This window comes from Lemur catta, chromosome X (genome assembly GCF_020740605.2).
Source record: "Lemur catta isolate mLemCat1 chromosome X, mLemCat1.pri, whole genome shotgun sequence".
NCBI lineage: Eukaryota > Metazoa > Chordata > Mammalia > Primates > Lemuridae > Lemur > Lemur catta.
Window position 1 is genome coordinate 10,704,475 of NC_059155.1, and position 16,981 is coordinate 10,721,455.

The window sequence follows — 16,981 nt, forward strand, 5'->3', positions numbered from 1 at the left end:
ACAAGTAGCAAGTATTTAAGTCAGTGTATCTGTTTTCAAAACCCAGTTTTAATGGCCAGAACATCCTGTTTCAGGTGACTTCATGTCATTCCATCTGGATTCATCGCTATTAATGGTAATGGAAAAGCATGACTGAGAGTTCCTGACCCTCACATAACAATTCCAATGGATCACCTGATGGTATTTGCCTCTGTTGCAATGATGACTTGAGATTAACAGCAAACCTTGTAGCAATGGGTGTTTCACCAGTCTTGATTTGATGAGAGGTATCAAGACAATTCTTTCTCTTTCCACCTTGCTCAAGTGTCCAGGAGTTTAGAGGGGTTTGGCTTGCTGAATGGTTGTAGGCAGGTATGGTTTCTGCCAGATGCTCCATTGGTGAGCAATGGGTTCCTTGATTTGGTTTTCCCCAGTGAAACTTGATGGAGTCCCTTTCTGACTCCACTCCTAACCTCCCTCATTCCTCCCCAGTCTGTAGAATCTAGAGCAAATGAAGAAGGAAAACTAGGTTACAAACACTTCAAAATCTTTTATCTTACTCCTGAATTTATGGATTTTGGAAAACTCAAGAGCCAAGATTTTGATACCTTTGTTCTCTGCTTAAATCCTGACAACTTCCCCTAAAGCTGTGGATGGGGTTGGAGAAGGTCTCAGGTAAAATCCAATGAAGCACAGAAGAGGAAAATGCATATGTTGATGTTCCAATATATTTTCTTGTCTCAAGAATTCCTGGAATGAGGTGAAGGCCACCTTATACTGGCTATCAATGGCATGAGCATCCAGGGTCTTTTAGAATCAGAATTCCCCTGCCCTTTTTTGCTGAATTGGGAGCCTTTTTTGGAATATGACTTTGAGGGCCGATTTTATTCACCTAGAACAATGTGGGGGAGCAAAGGGAAGACAAAGAATTTTTGGACTCTTCATATATATTGGAGGATCCTATTTGTAATTGAGGACACTATTTGAGAACTCATCTGAAATATATTAGACAAGATAATATAACTCAGAGATTCCACTTTTCTGAGTCATTTTCACATTTTAATTTTTCTGGTTTCACATTTAACATCTAAGTGGTCATTCTAGAGGTATTGTGTTAATAGTAGAGTTTGCAGCTGCTAGTCATGCTCATCTAATGTAATGGAAAAGACCAAGATATTGCCCTGACAGATACTTTTGAGCTGGTTTATGAAATACCTTGGAATTTTGATGGAAAAGCCTAGAGAATTACAAAGCACAAATAGCATGGCACTATATGCAAAGAGTCCATATCTCAGGAAAAATGCTATCTTCTATGTATTGCCTTTGTTTACCCAGAGTTGATTATAAGCACCGTGGAGGTTTTTGTCAACCATCTTGCCTATCAAAAATGTTTGAATAATTCTGGGATGAATGGAAGCACTTATTTATAACAGCAAATTGAGTCTAGTGATCAGTATAAAAGAATACACTTTTTAATTTTTTTTTGTACAAACAGCTGGTGATGTATTTATGTGTGTGTAGGAGGAATGAGGGTAGGGGTAAAGGCAACAAATATATCAACTCCCTCTGAAATGTGCTTACATCACAAGTAGGTGATTGTGACATTTGAGTCCTCTAAGAAGCAGACACTAAGAAATGTAGGAATATAAGAGGATATATGGCATATATGAAAAATAAAAGAAGAATGAAGCAGGATTGGGCAAAGAACACCTCAGACCTCCGTGCAAATCTAACAAAGTCTCAGCCCATCAAATGGGGAAGCTCTGGAACAAACATTTTTCATTAGATGAATTCTACATTGGGAAAAAAATGGCCAGGCCTTTGCTAGGTATTGTCTGGGGCCTGCCCAGGAACAGCCCTACGCCAAACAGTGATTTTGGCTTAAAAGCTGAGATGGATCCTGAACACTAATAGCTGAAGGCTGTCAGCACACTTCACTCTTTTCTAAATGGCAAGTTCTTGCTTGGATATTCTGAAAGTATTCCTGTCATTCACCTTATTTCACAAACACTTGACCCCGTAGTAATTTAGTAACATGAATAACATATAAGGCCGGGCACGGTGGCTCACGCCTGTAATCCTAGCACTCTGGGAGGCCAAGGCGGGTGGATCGCTCAAGGTTAGGAGTTCGAGACCAGCCTGAGCAAGAGCGAGACCCCCGTCTCTACTAAAAAAAAAAAAAAATTGAAAGCAATTATCTGGCCAACTAAAATATATATATAGAAAAAATTAGCCGGGCATGGTGGCGCATGCCTGTAGTCCCAGCTACTCGGGAGGCTGAGGCAGGAGGATCGCTGAAGCCCAGGAGTTTGAGGTTGCTGTGAGCTAGGCTGACGCCACGGCACTCACTCTAGCCCGGGCAACAAAGTGAGACTCTGTCAATAAATAAATAAATAAATAAATAAATAAATAAATAAATAGATAGATAGATAGATAGATAGATAGATAGATAAATAAATAAATAAATAACATATATAGCATATATAGGACCCTGAGTTTTCAGATAAGCAGCATGCTCCTTACGAAGTCTTTGGTATGAAGACCTAGATAAGTCATTTGGTACCAGGGATAATGCATACAAGAGTAGGACCTCTGCTCCAAATATTGCCAGTGTCTAAGAGTCTTAGGGACTATGGAGAATGCCAAGTTTAAAATATCTCTAGAAGAACTCCAAATATTGGGAGAGTGACAGGTCCAAAGGTGAATACCCCCAGACAGTCTCTCCCATAGCCACAAAGAGGTACCTGGGCTACAGAATGCAGTCCTACAAACCTAACATCTTACAAAACTGACTGGGAACACTCAAGGCCAATATAGATTCTCTCTTCTCAGGGTAAGGATTCAAATCACAGTGTATATAGGATTTCCATGGAGGCTTTCATCCTAATCACCTATTTCAGAACACACAAAGTCCTTGGGGCTCTAAGACTCCACAGAGCAAAATATTCATAAAAATACGATTTCTTGGAAGGCTATCTGGGAGGCCTCTGGGAGGTTTTGCTTTTGTGTTTTTAGTTGTACAGCTACCAGGCCCTGTGGCACATATTTGGAGTAAAGACACTTCTAGAGAAACTTGTCCTATGCCTATTCCCCCAGCTTAACACAACTAGTGTTAGTGTTAAGCTCCTCTAATTCTAGGGTATGATATGAAATAATTTGCATGGGCTCATTCCTCATAGTCTAATTGACTCTAAGCCGGAATAGAAGAATTTAGTCAACTCATTCCATTTGGTGTATGAAGAATTGGAGTGAACTCTTTGATATACTGAGCTAACAGTACTAATGATATCTAATAATTATTGAGCATTTATCATTTGCCAGGTACTATGTTAAAACCCTTACATGATTTTTCTCATTTAATTCTTCAACTATCATTTATGATATACACAATTATTGTCCACATTTTACATATGAAAAACCAGAGACACAGAGATTACATAACTTGCCTTAATTCATACTGTCTGCTAAGAGGTAGAGCTGGGATTCAAACCCAGGAAATCTGGCTCTAGAACCCATACTCTTAATAACTGCACTGTAATTCAGGATGTTTCCTTACATGAAGAGTGTGTAGGCCATCTCAGCCATGTGGAGTGAATCTCCCTCTCAGAAGATGCAGGAAATAGTAAAGGACAAGGAATAAATAATTTTGATGGAAGTCATATTTAGAAGCTCAACTCTGACCCTACTGGAGTGAAAAGATATTGGGCAGTCCTAAAAACTAGACATGGCAGTGAGAACCAGGCAAGCTAGTGACAGAATGGTATGGTAGGGGTAGGTACTGGTAAGGGACTGCTCATGGTGTACACCTTAACCCACAAGAGCACTACAAGGCACACTCTGAAAGGCAATGTCATTTTACTCCCTACCTGGGCCTAGAGAGAGTGTCATGCCAAGGCAATGAATGGGACAGGAGTATCTGAAAGTCCCTAGTACTAAGAGCCTACTTGTGCATAAAACTATGGCAAACCCTAGTTCAAGCTGAGCCTAGAGTTAAGTCTAGAGAAATTAAGAAATGTAAGGAGGAGCAAGCAGGTGCTATAGGTCCAGGCTCATCAGCACATAGAATTCAGAACTCAGAAAGTCAAAAAGTCCACAAGATCAACACCAGCAAATAAGAAGTGTTGTTCCAAGATAGAAGATGTTTTGGCTCTTCTCAGATGCAGACTACTTTTTGAATTAGGCCTTCTGAAGCCAGCAGGTGTGAATTATAGTCAGAATGCAACAAGCCCACCCTTGAGTAAGGAAAGATATACCAAGATTCTCTCATGACCAGAAATAATGGGACTGTCAATTCTACTTGAAATTTATTAATGTTTTTCACATATCTACTATGATTTTAGTTATGTTTATATACAAAAGCAAAGCAATTACAGTACTTTTTAATTTTACATTAGGCAATAACTCAATCACCACATCAGTGTCAAAACCAGTTTTGGTTTTCAGTGGATTAATCCTTCACAAGAAGGATAAAAGTACAATTTTAAGTTTGACAATATTGAGTTAACATGGTTAAGAAGTTGAGTAATAAAGCCAAGAACAAAAAATTTCCTCCCAAATTTAATATCAAGACAACAAATGTAGAAATCAGAGACAGGTTCGTGAGAAATAAATTTTCTTATAAAACATAATTTGAATATAAATATATACAGATGAAGGATCAGAGTTGGGGGCCTTGGAAGAGGTTTAGGAAAGTACATGTTAAGCTATTTCACTCAGAACAAGCATTGAGAAGCAAGTAAAGAAACACCCATTCTCAAACTACACTCTTCCCAGAAAATAAAGAAAGCTAGCCTCCTTAGTTACTCTCTTTTTAACTTGCACCTGACCATCGGAAAAGCAAAAGAATCAAACCAAGGACCTGAATCTGTGTTTTTGAAAGGAGATGATGCCAAATAACAAATTCTACTGAGTTTACTGAGTGCCTCTTTCACCCTCTCTTCCTTATCCTTCTCCCTCTTTTTCCCTTCTCTCCAGCCTCCCCTGCTTCAACCCTTGACTTTTGGTAATGAATCTTAGAGTAGTTAATACATTCTATTGCAAATTGCTTTTGGCTTCCTGATAGTGACTGTTTTTAGGAGACATTTTTCTTTCCAAATATGTTTACTCAGGAAATATATTTAGAAAAAGAGTAGATTAAAGGCTAAAAAAAAGTCCAACAGTGTTCTGCCCTCTAATTGATCCATTTAACACATTGACTGCCACACTAGAAAAAAATTTTTTTCCTTGGGGCCATGGTGTTTTATTATGAAAATAGAATAAAAACTTCGAAAACAAAATGACCTTTTCTAATTTAATGAAAAATTGATTTCTTATTATATTCTGTGTGTCAGTTATATGCAACTTGAAAAACAGTTCTCACAGCTCCCAAGGTAGAGAGGTGTGTGAGTTATATATGCTTCACGAGGCCCCAGACTCAAAACTAGCATGAGTTAAATACAACTCACATGGCAGTTAATGTGTTAAGAATCATCAGTACTTGTTAAGCACTTTAGTGCTTCTCTTACTGAGTCTAGACTTATGCCTGCCAGAGCTGCCTTCATTTTATTTCCTAGTGGACTTTGAGCTCCTTAAGGTCAAAGCCTGTATCTTATTCATTTCTACTTTTTCAACCCCTAAGGCAGTAGTAAATATTCAACAAAGTATTGTTGAGTGACTATTTTCTTATTTCTACTCCACCACAATATTTCTGCCTTGGAAAGAGTCAACTAATCAACTTTCATTCATTCATTCCTTTAAAATGTTATTTTTTTTATTTACTGCTGTGCTAAGGACTCTGCTCTCAAAGTCCACAGGCAATAAGAACAGTCAAATAGGCAATCTATTGCAGTCTGGTAAGAGAATTGCTGTATAGTGATGTGGGAACACCTAGGTACAGAACCTCACTAGAAAAACAATGACAGAAAATGTAGGTGGTATTTTACTTGAGTCCTAAAGCACGAGCAGAATTTGTTTAATCAGGTAAAACAAGAGAGAGGTGAGCAGGGGAAGCAGCATGAGTAAATGCAGAAAAGCAAGAGAGAGCTTCAGGAAATGGCACATCATTCAAAGTGACTGGGGAGTAGAACGTGAAATGGAGAGAAGAAGCTGGAAAGGTAGTCAGGGCGCAGTTAATGTAGCACATTATATGACAGCTAGAGAGGATTAAACATTATTTTGTGTGCATTGGGAAATAACATCAATTTGTAACTTATGACTGTAGTGACACTACGGAGGATAGACTGGAGAGAGCTGGACTGGTTGCAGAGAACTGGATAGGAGACTACTGCAGTAATTCAGATGAAAAATGGTGATTTGATCATTTAGTAGAGACTATGAATTAAATGTAAATAGGTGCAGTTAATTGTATGTCTGTTACATCTCAATGAAGCTATTAAAAACAATTGATTTTTAAAGATGTACATATTTAAGAAATAGAGTTCCACAGGATGGCTACTTGGAACACAACTTAGAAATTTGTGTCAATCTTCACTGTCTTACCTTTCCAAACTCAGGTGGATTTCCATGAATCCACTGCCAAGCTTTACAAAAAGATGCCTCCACCTCAGCAGTTCTCCCCTTGTGGGAGGTCCTTCCACATTTACATATTTTTCCCTTTGTTCCTATGAATCTAGAATGATTATAGAAGTTTTGGGAAGTAGAGCACCAGAAAAATAATCAAGTGAAACACCACATAGAATGGATGCAGACATAACTTGTAGAGTCTTATATTTTATAATTATGACATCAGAAATCCAACTGAAAAGTGGTTTAAATGCTGCATATAAAATGACCAGAGATGCTTGAATTGGATGACATCTTTTATGAACACAATCTTAAAATATGAGTCACTCTCACTCTTAGTAACATACTTTCATTTGGCCTATTTTAATTCTCCTAATTTATTTTAAATCTTACATCACATCTAATCTGCTCTGGGTATCCTAATAGCTTTTGGGTAAAAGCAATACAATGCTGATGTGATGAGAATATCATAAAACTTTCCAATAAAGAAAATAGTCAAACAGCAGAGCTGTAAGAGATACTCAGTAAGAATAGACACAATGACAGAATCTTTCCCTGTCCTGTGCTTTGAGGATTCTGTGACATCTTATACTCTAAAGGTTCTTAAACTAGAGTGTGATTATCCCTTGAAATTGCAGGCAAAATTATGTGCTTCCTCCTTTTGTAGGATCTGCCCAGTTTATATCCTTTCTTCCAATTCTAAATTATTCATGGAATTATCCTCTTATAAGCTATAAGGGGGGGGAGAGAGAGAGAGAGAGAGAGAGAGAGAGAGAGAGAGAGAGAGAGAGAGAGAGAGAGAGAGAGAGAGAAGAGAGAGTGTGAGTTCTGATTTAAAGACATAGCCATGGCACCAGACTTTAAATCAGCAGACCTGGATCTGGTTCTGATATGGTCATGTACCGTGTGTGTGACATTAGCCTAGTTTTCTTCTCCTTTTGGGGTCATGTTTTACTGTCCCTTAAATTAGGAAGTTGAATTAGATGAATGCCCAGGGCCCTTCCAATTCCAACTTCCTAGAGTTCTACAAACTAAGGAAGGTCTTGACTTAATCGTGATTTTTACCTCCATTTCCCAGGGTCTTTGGCATTTCCCTCTTTTCGGCCAAGATTCTGCATCAGGGTAATGCATTTCTCCAGATACACTGGCCCCTAGCCTCAGTCAGTGCCACTGCCCGGCATTGCAAAGACAAGGTTTTAACAATGACAGGGGCCACTGCCTTTCTCTCTGAGGCTGCAGATTCTGAGGCATCTTGTCTCTTTCACATTCTGTGACAGAGACTGGAACTTGGATCCCATGATGACATGCTCCACAGCCATATTCTGACTCCATGTATTTGATTGATCCATCATTTGTCAGAATGTGGTAACTCCTTTCATAAAACATCAGGAGAGTAAGAATGCCCTTAGAAATCACCTTATCCATCACCCTCTCCATGACTATCCCATTGTTTTTCAGATATGTGTGAGGATCAGAAGAGGGAAGAAATGTACACAAAGCCACACATGGAGTCCACAGATCAGGATTAGAACCTAGGGATTCTGATTGCATGGTCAATTCTATTTCCACAGTACCTATTTATTAATCATATTGCCAGGCATAAATTATTTTTTAATCTGGCCATTCATTTCTTCTTTTATTAAAAAAAATCACAGAAATTTTACTATGTGCCAGACACTGTGCTCAGTGCTGAGGAAGATGCTGACAGGAATGAGCCATCTCTGTCCTGAAGTCACCCAGGCTGTTAACCATGGGTTGTTTCTTATAGTATGACTAGGGCTTAATACAGCAGAACAGTTCATCATTATTACAATTGTCCCCACCACTAGGCTCCCACTGTCCTGAACTTATCTAACCAAAGTCCAAAATGCTTTGAAACAGAGGCAGTACATAGCATTAAATACCATTTCATTGATTCACATCAGTGAACAAGCATTCATAGAGCACCTGCTGATTCAATCCTAACCTTAATCCTAAAAATCTAATGCATCCTAAAAATGGAATTAATTATCAAAAGAGAAAGCTCCGGTTCCCACTGAGTGGTTTTGTGAATGTTCACTATGAAACGTAATCCTTTATTAATCATGAATATTCTTTGCTATGATCCTTTGCTTATTGCATCTTATTTTCACAACTGTGTAAACTACAAGGACAGGAATTATTGTCCCCATTTTACTGAGGCCCAGAGAGGTTGTGTAACTTACCACAATGCCTAGGATGTGCATAAGCTGAAATGCTTGCTATTACCTTATAATTCTATATATATTTTCAATGAGAATACCACCTAGAACAGTTTGTTTGCATCTAGAAAAGATAAAATATGAAAGGCAAAACACAGTTAACCAACAGACACAGTTTTCTTCCCTAGCAAAAGAAGAATCTCCCAGAAAACTGACTGTATATTGGGGACAGGGGTGGATTCCAAGGAGAGTAACACAGTAAAGAACGGGTACAAATAGGAAGGACCAATTTCAGGAGATTAAGGAAGTAGAAGGCACCCAGAAAAGTTCCCAGTTTTTGGCATGCAGCAGGTCAAGGCCAGTTATAAATTAATAACTGAATGAGCAAGCAAGTTCCCGAGATCCAGGGGCATTGCAAATTCTATACTAGAAGTAAAGATGGGAAGAAGCAGTCAATTATCACAAGCCTTGATCTGCAAATACAGTCTTGTTTGGCAAGGAAAGAAGGGAGGCAGCAGCAAAGCTGGTCAGCAAGAGTTGGATAGAAGAGTTTTATTTATGTCCACTGGCAAAGGGCATGAGGTGGAGAAGAGGGCAGGGGGGTTGATGATGCCTGTCAATAAATTTATGGCCGAGGGTAAGTGTGAAGTAGAGACATGATTAAGATGTTGCTTCATTTATACTCATTACTGAGAGTCCATAATCTTGTGAGAACTCTGAGTATGATTCTTATGGTTAAAGATGAGCATTAAAAACTTTTATTCGAGATGAAATTCACATAACACAAAGTTAACCTTCATTTCTGAAAGGTAGTTTTACTGGTATAGAATTCTTGATTGACAGTTTTTTTCAGCACTTTAAATGCCACAGCCTCCTGGTCACCATGATTTTGATGAGAAATCAACTGTTAATCTTATTCAGGATCACTTGTATGGGACAAGTCACTTTTTTCTTTCTGCTTTCAAGATTCTCTCTTTGTAGAATGTCTTTTGTTCTTTGGGGTAGATGCCCAGTAATGGGATTGCTGGATCAAATGGTAGTTCTACTTGTATCTTTTAGAGGTATCTCCATATTGCTTTCCACAGGGGTTGTACTAGTTTTCAGTCCCACCAGCAGTGTATGAGTGTTCCTATCATTCCACATCAACACCAACATTTATTGTTTTGGGACTTTTTGATAAAAGACATTCTATAAAAAATACATCTGCACTAGAATGTTTATAGCAGCACAATTCACAATTGCAAAGATGTGAAAACAACCCAAGTGCCCATCAATACATGGGTGGATTAATAAAATGTGGTATATGTATACCATGGAGTTCTATTCAGCCACAAAAAACAATGGTGATCTAGCACTTCTTGTATTATCCTGGATAGAGCTGGAACCCATTCTACTAAGTGAAGTATCCCAAGAATGGAAAAACAAGCACCACATGTACTCACCATCAAATTGCTTTTAAGTGATCAACATTTAAGTTCACATATAGTAATAACATTCATCAGGTGTTGGGCAGATGGGAGGGGGGAGGAGGGGATGGGTATATACACACCTAATGAATGCAATGCGCACCATCTGGGGGCTGGACATGCTTGAAGCTCTGACTCGGGTGGGGCAAGGGCAATATATGTAACCTAAACATTTGTACCCCCATAATATGCTGAAACAAAAAAGAAAAAAAATTATCTCTTTATATTTGGCTATTGACAGTTTGATTATAATATGTTTTAGTGTGGCAGATTTCTTCATGTTTATCTTATCTGGAATTCATTGAGCTTTTGGATGTGTAGATTTGTGTTTTTATCAAATTTGGGAAGTTTTCAGCCATTATTTCTTCAAATATTCTTTCTGCCCCTTTCCCTCCTCTCCTTCTGGTACTACCATTATGCATATTTTGTTGTGTTTAATGGTGTTCTATGTTTCAGTGAGACTCTGTTCATGTTTTTTTTTTTAATTTTTTTCTTTCTGCTCCTCAGGCTGCATAATTTCAATTAACCTATCTTCAAATTCACTAATTCTTTCTTCTGCCTATTAAAACTAGCTGTTGAAACCTTCCAGTGAATTTTGAATTTCAGTTATTGTACTTTTCAGCTCCAGAATTTCTATTTGATTCATTTCCACAATTTTTATCTTTTTATTCATATTCCCTATTTGTTGAGACTTTATTCTGGTTTCCTTTAGTTCCTTTAGAATACCTAAGACAGTTGGTTTAAAGTCTTTGTTCACTAAGTTCAATGGCTGTGCATATTGAAGGACATTCATTGTTAATATAATTTACTCTTGTGAGTGAGCCATATTTTGTTATTTCTTTGCATGCCTCCTAATTTTTTGATAAAAACTAGACATTCTGAATTGTATACTGTAGTAACTCTGGAAATTAGGTTTTCCCCTCTATAGGGTTTATTGTCATTGCTTGGTGTGTATTTTAGTTGCTTGTTTTATGACATTTCTAAAGTAATTTTTAAAAGTCATTGCTATGTGTGGTCTCCAAAGTATCTGTTACTTTAGCTTATGATCAACTAGTGGGTTGATAGAAATTTCCTTAAATGAGTCCATTAAAAAAAAAGAGAAATATACCACTCAGGTATTTGCAGATTGGCTCTGTGTTGGAGCACTCTTTCAACACTTAGTTAATACATTTACAACTATTCCTTAGCCTTCCCTTCTGCTTGCACTGAGCCTAAAATCAGACAGAGGTGAAAGCTGAGGGGCTTCTCAAGACTTGTCTGAACATGCATTCTGTCCTGGGCATGCATGTGCTTTCTAGATTCCCCATTATATGTGGGAGCTTTTCAGAGCCCTTATTCCTCAAAGTAACTCTCTCCCAAGCTTTTTTTCACAGGATGTCAGTGTGTTTGTTATTTACTCAAACTGTAATCTTTTGCCCCAGGTGCCAGTGGCTTGTTCATTTGCCTTTCAGTATTTTTGAGGAACATTCTCTGCTTTAGGCATTTTTCCCATGCTGAGGGAGTTTGAAGTTAGACAAAACAAAGGCAAGTGCCTTGTCCTTCAGGGAACCCTCAGACAGGTCAAAATAGACAAACATAATTCTTTGGAAACAAGTTCTACTCTGCTCCTTCTGGAACCAGGTGTCTTTCAAATAGTTGCCATCTTTAAGATTGCCATCACACCAGGGAGTAGAGTAGATCAAAGCTAAGTTAAAATGCCACAAAAGTCTCCTGCCATGTTTGTCCCCTTTGTCTGGATTCAGCATCCACTTGGTTACTGTAATCCTCTGATTATATTCCAGACTTCTGAAAAGTTGATTCTGACAGTTTCCTTTTCATTTTATTGGTGTTTCTGTGAAAGGACAGGTTCATGGAGCTTCTTAGTCTCCCATTATTGCTAACTAAAGATGGACATTTTGCAAACAATATACCTGTAGACCCTGAACTCAAGCTGCAGACTTCATCTGGTGCTTTACCTGACACAATGATTCTTTGCAGCGCTGGTGGCAAGCTCGTGGCAACAGACTTAACTGATAAATGGTATTTCTGAACATTATACTTAATGGCAGCAAAGTGAGCCTTTTAAAACCGATGATCCATTAGAAGAAGCAACTCAGTACAGCAGCTAAGTGAATGGACGTTGAGGCTAGACTGCCTGGCTTTGTAGCCTGGCAGTTCCATATACTAGCTGCGTATCCTTGGACAAATTTTCTAATCTCTCTTGTCTCAGTTCACTTATTTGAACAATGGTGATGGCAATGACACCTACCTGCTAAAGTGATGCTGTGAGGATTAAATGTATTAAGGCTTTCAACAGAGTCTGAAACAGAATAAAGTCTACATGTGTGTTTGCTATTATTTTTGTGTCATCCCTCCACTCAAAACCCTGCAATAGTTTTGCATTTTTTTGCTCAAAGTAAAAGCCAGAATTCTATCAATGGCCTTGTAAGGCCCTATACAATCTGGCCTCCTTATTACCTCTTTGAATTCTTCTCCTACTACTCGCCCCTCGTTCACTCAGCTCCAGTCAATCTGGCCTCCTTGGTGTTCCTCAAATGTGCCAGGCCTGCTCCTGCCAAGGGGCCTTGTTGCTAGCTGGTGCCTCTGCCTGGATCATTCTTCCCAAAGACATCCTCAACTGCAAACTCCCTTACCTCCTTCTTTGGGCTTTGGTGACACCTTCACTCATCCTTTCTTTATACTAATTCTGCCTCATTTACTTTAGTGCTAAACATTATATCACTTGCTTATGATATTTTGTAACATATGATAGTAATAAAATGCCCTCATTACTTTGTAGTACACTACTGCTTTCTATGGCCTTTACTAATGGATAGTGGAAAAAATCCCCCAGCACAGAAGATTCATACAAGCTGTTGAGGCATGTGTTGATTTTCTCCAGTAAGTACTCTGTGATGGATAATTTCCTTATGGTAGAAAGCGCAGTCAGAATTACTGGATTAAATTGAGCTTTCTGAATCCAATAAGGATATTGTGATCTTAGGGTGACTGGGACCAAGTGGCCATATTCAATCAATAAAAACAAGGTGTTGGAAGTTACTGTAATAAGGAGGAGAGCTGAACCAGTAGTAATAATAATCTTACAGAGACACTGTGAAGGGCTATATCGGTGCTCTAGCCCTTTGTTATAATCTAGTCCTCAGTGGATCTTGATCACCTCTCCATTCCACAGGACATTACACTGTCCCATTACATTGATGATATCATGCTGATTGGACCTGATAGATAGAATGTAGGGATTACACTAGACACCCTGATAGAATTCATGCATGCCATAGGGTGGGAAATAAAACCCACAAAAATTCAGGAGCTAGTTTCCTTGATGAATTTTCTAGGGTTCCAGAGGTCTTGAGTATATTGAAAATCCCTTCCAATAGGAAGGACAAGTTACTACATCAGGCTTCAACTACCAGTAAGCAATAGGCACTATGACTAGTGGCCTTTTGTTGATTCTGAAAGCAAAATATACCTCATTCGAAGGTGCAAATCCTACCCATTTACTGGTAACCTAAGAGGCTGCCAGTTTTGAGCAGGTCCCACAACAAAAAAGGCTCTGCAGTAGTCCCAGGCTGCCACGCAAGCTGCTATGCCACTTGATCAATATAGCCCAGCAGAGTCAATGGAGTTCAAAGTGACTGTGACAAACCAGGATGCTGTTGGGAACATTTTCAGGTCTCTATAGGTGATAGATCTGATTATATTTCCTTCTAATGCTCATGGCAAATAGTTTATTTGGATTGATACCATTACCCAGATGATTGTGGCGTGCCAGCTGCTATACTTCTCATCCTTTCACTTTTCTTCAGAGTAGACAAATATAAGGTATTCTTACTCTGAAAATCCCCCATTAATATTTTCTTTTTCCAAAGTTAGCAATATAACTGTTTTTCTTTTTTTCTATTTCAGCATATTATGTGGGTACAAAAGTTTAGGTTACGTATATTGCCCTTGCCCCCCACCACCCGAGTCAGAGCTTCAAGCGTGTCCATCCCCTAGACAGTGCACATCGCCCTGATAACTCTGTTTTTCTAATGAAGAGGTTAAGAATATCGAGACTGCAAGAGGAACATTCTGAAAAATTTCCTGCTTCTTTGTAGTTTCCTTGGTCTTTGCTCTGTGAAAAACTAAATTATAAAAACAGAAATTATTCTGTAGCTCATCTCAGTCTGTATGTAATGGGGGAAAAAATAAAATAGGACATTGACAGTTCAGGCCTGAGCGCTGTCAGAGAAGCAAAGTATTCTTAAGAAAGATCGTGCTGAGCATAAAGGAGCTCCACATAGGGGTACCTGATCCAGCTGGTGGCAGGTAGCCTCTGGGTGGCTATGTGCATGGGGGAGAACTAGTCTTGAGTAAATGGATTTGTGCACGTGATACGGGGAGAAAGCAAGACATGTGGGAGAGAGGGTGAATATAGTTGAGCATGGGTAGAGGGAAAAGATGGTTGGTGGTTATATAATACTTAAGCCTTGCCCAGGTACTAGGCCCGTTGGTCCAAGCCCTACAGAAAGAGGGACTATGAGATCAAGCTGAAGAAGCCATTTCCAAACCAAGGGATGGAAAGCCATTTCCAAACCAAGCACTGTTTATGTGCTTAAGTAACAAAGCATGACAGGGAGTAAGGGGAAAGGGTAGTACACCAAATATTTAAACTGGACCACCTATAACTTTTGTAACATTTGCAGGGTTCAGGATGAGTTCCTTTGGGGGTCTACATGCTATATGATCTGTGACATTTAAATCAACTAATAAACGTTCAATAAGATACCTTATCTCTGCTAACATGACCTTCTTAATGACCTGAAAAAGACCAGTTTCAAATTTAGAATACCACGTATACTTTAACATTTTTTTTCTTATTTAGTTTACTGAGAAAATTTAAAAACATTAATCTGTCAGTAATGGCTGGGCACGGTGGCTCATGCCTGTAATCCTAGCACTCTGGGAGGCCAAGGTGGGAGGATTGCTTGAGCTCAGGAGTTTGAGACCAGCCTGAGCAAGAGCGAGACCCCATCTCTACCAAAAAAATAGAAAGAAATTATCCGGACAACTAAAAATATATAGAAAAAATTAGCCGGGCATGGTGGCACATGCCTGTAGTCCCAGCTACTCGGGAGGCTGAGGCAGGAGGATCGCTTGAGCCCAGGAGTTTGAGGTTGCTGTGAGCTAGGCTGATGCCACGGCACTCTAGACGGGGCAACAGAGTGAGACTCTGTCTCAAAAAAAAAAAATATGTCAGTAGCAGGTATAAGTCAGGAATGGTTAGATGATATTCAAGACTACATATCTGCACATCTGGATACCTGGAATCTTCAGGGATGCCCTCTGCTGAGCCTAGTACATTGGTTTTCTGTTGCTGTGTAACAAATTACCACACAAAGGAGATGTGTGTGTGTGTGTGTGTGTGTGTGTATGTGTGTAAAATCTTATGGCACGATAACAAGAGTGACATCGCATCACCTTTGCCATACTTTTTCTACTGGTTAGAGTGAAGTCGCAGATCCTGCCCAATTCAAGTGGAGGGAGTTATACAAGAGTGTAAATGTCAGAAGGTTAGGATTATTGGGGGTCAGTTTAGGGTCTTTCCACCATACTTGTACTCCTCAAAGTTCTGTTCCAGAGATGTGGAGAAAGCAAAGCCACCACCCTAGGCCCCTGTTCTACATCCCAGGCCTCAGGGTCCCCCATTCACCAGCACTTTTCTACATACTCTAAGCTCCATTCCTCACCTCAAGAGGCTTCAATATGCATATACATGGATATTGAAACCCACTTGCCTCTGTTCCTTGCATACAGCCACCACTTCTTGGTCACTTCTCAGTCCTGAGAGTATATACATTAACAGTACACTCAACCCTCAGAAACACAGACCCAGTGAAGAGGAGCCTCTTGGGGCTTGGGGCCAATTGGGCAGCAAATTCAGGGCCCCAGGTACCTGAAGCATGACTGGGGGTAGGCAGCACAGGCTCTAAGTGTACACATCCCCTTGTCTCCACACACTGGACTATTGGCCGCTTGCAGAGAGGTGAGGCTGGAAGAGGGCAGGTGTGGAGCCTCTAAAATGTGGGGCCAAAGACAAGCCCTTTTGATCCTGGGTCTCAGAGCAGTACTACATTTAACAACTGGTTCAGCATGGGCACTGGCATAGCCGGCCTCCAAGGTTGCCCCAGTGATCCCTGCCTCCTGGTGTTCATGTCCTAGTGTAGTGTCCTCCCTCATCTATTAGAGCTGAGCTATGTGATCAATAAGGTATTGTGGAAATGATGGAGTGTGACATCAAGGCTAGGTCATAAAAGATATTGTGGCTTCCATCTTTCCCTCTCTTGAATTGCTCACTCTTGGGTAAACCAGCTATCATGTTGATATGGTTTGAATGTGTCCCCTCAGAAATTCATGTTGGAACTTAGTCCCTATTATGGTAGTGTTAAGAGGCGGAGCCTTTGGGGAAGTGATTGAGTCATGAAGGCTCCACCCTCATAAATGGATTAGCACCCTGTAAAAGGGCTGGAGGAAACTAGCTTAGACCTTTTGTGCTCTTCTACTCTTCTGCCATAAGTGGACACAGTACTCATCCCCCTTTGCCCTTTCTGTCCCTTCTGCCATGTCAGGACACCTAGATGGCTCCATCTATGAGGAACAAGTCTTCACCAGACACTGAAACTGCCATCACCTTGATCTTGGACTTCCCAGCCTCCAGAACTGTGAGAAATAAATTTCTGTTCTTTATTAATTCCTCAGTCTCAGGTGTTTTGTTATAGAAGCACAAATGGACTAAGACACATGTCATGAGGATACTGAAGCAGCCCAGTGGAGAGAATTACATGGTGAGGAACTGATACCTCCTGTGAACAGCCA

The 16,981-nt window shown here is 39.7% G+C and overlaps 1 long non-coding RNA gene across 1 annotated transcript in view; it reads left to right on the forward strand.

Annotated features, from left to right (window-relative positions):
* Positions 1-209: 209 nt before the first annotated feature.
* Positions 210-16,981, forward strand: part of LOC123628415 — a 42,947-nt gene continuing 26,175 nt past the window's right edge. Inside the window, exon 1 of the long non-coding RNA XR_006731632.1 lies at positions 210-266. This is a non-coding gene — a long non-coding RNA (uncharacterized LOC123628415). The remainder of the gene's footprint in view (positions 267-16,981) is intronic.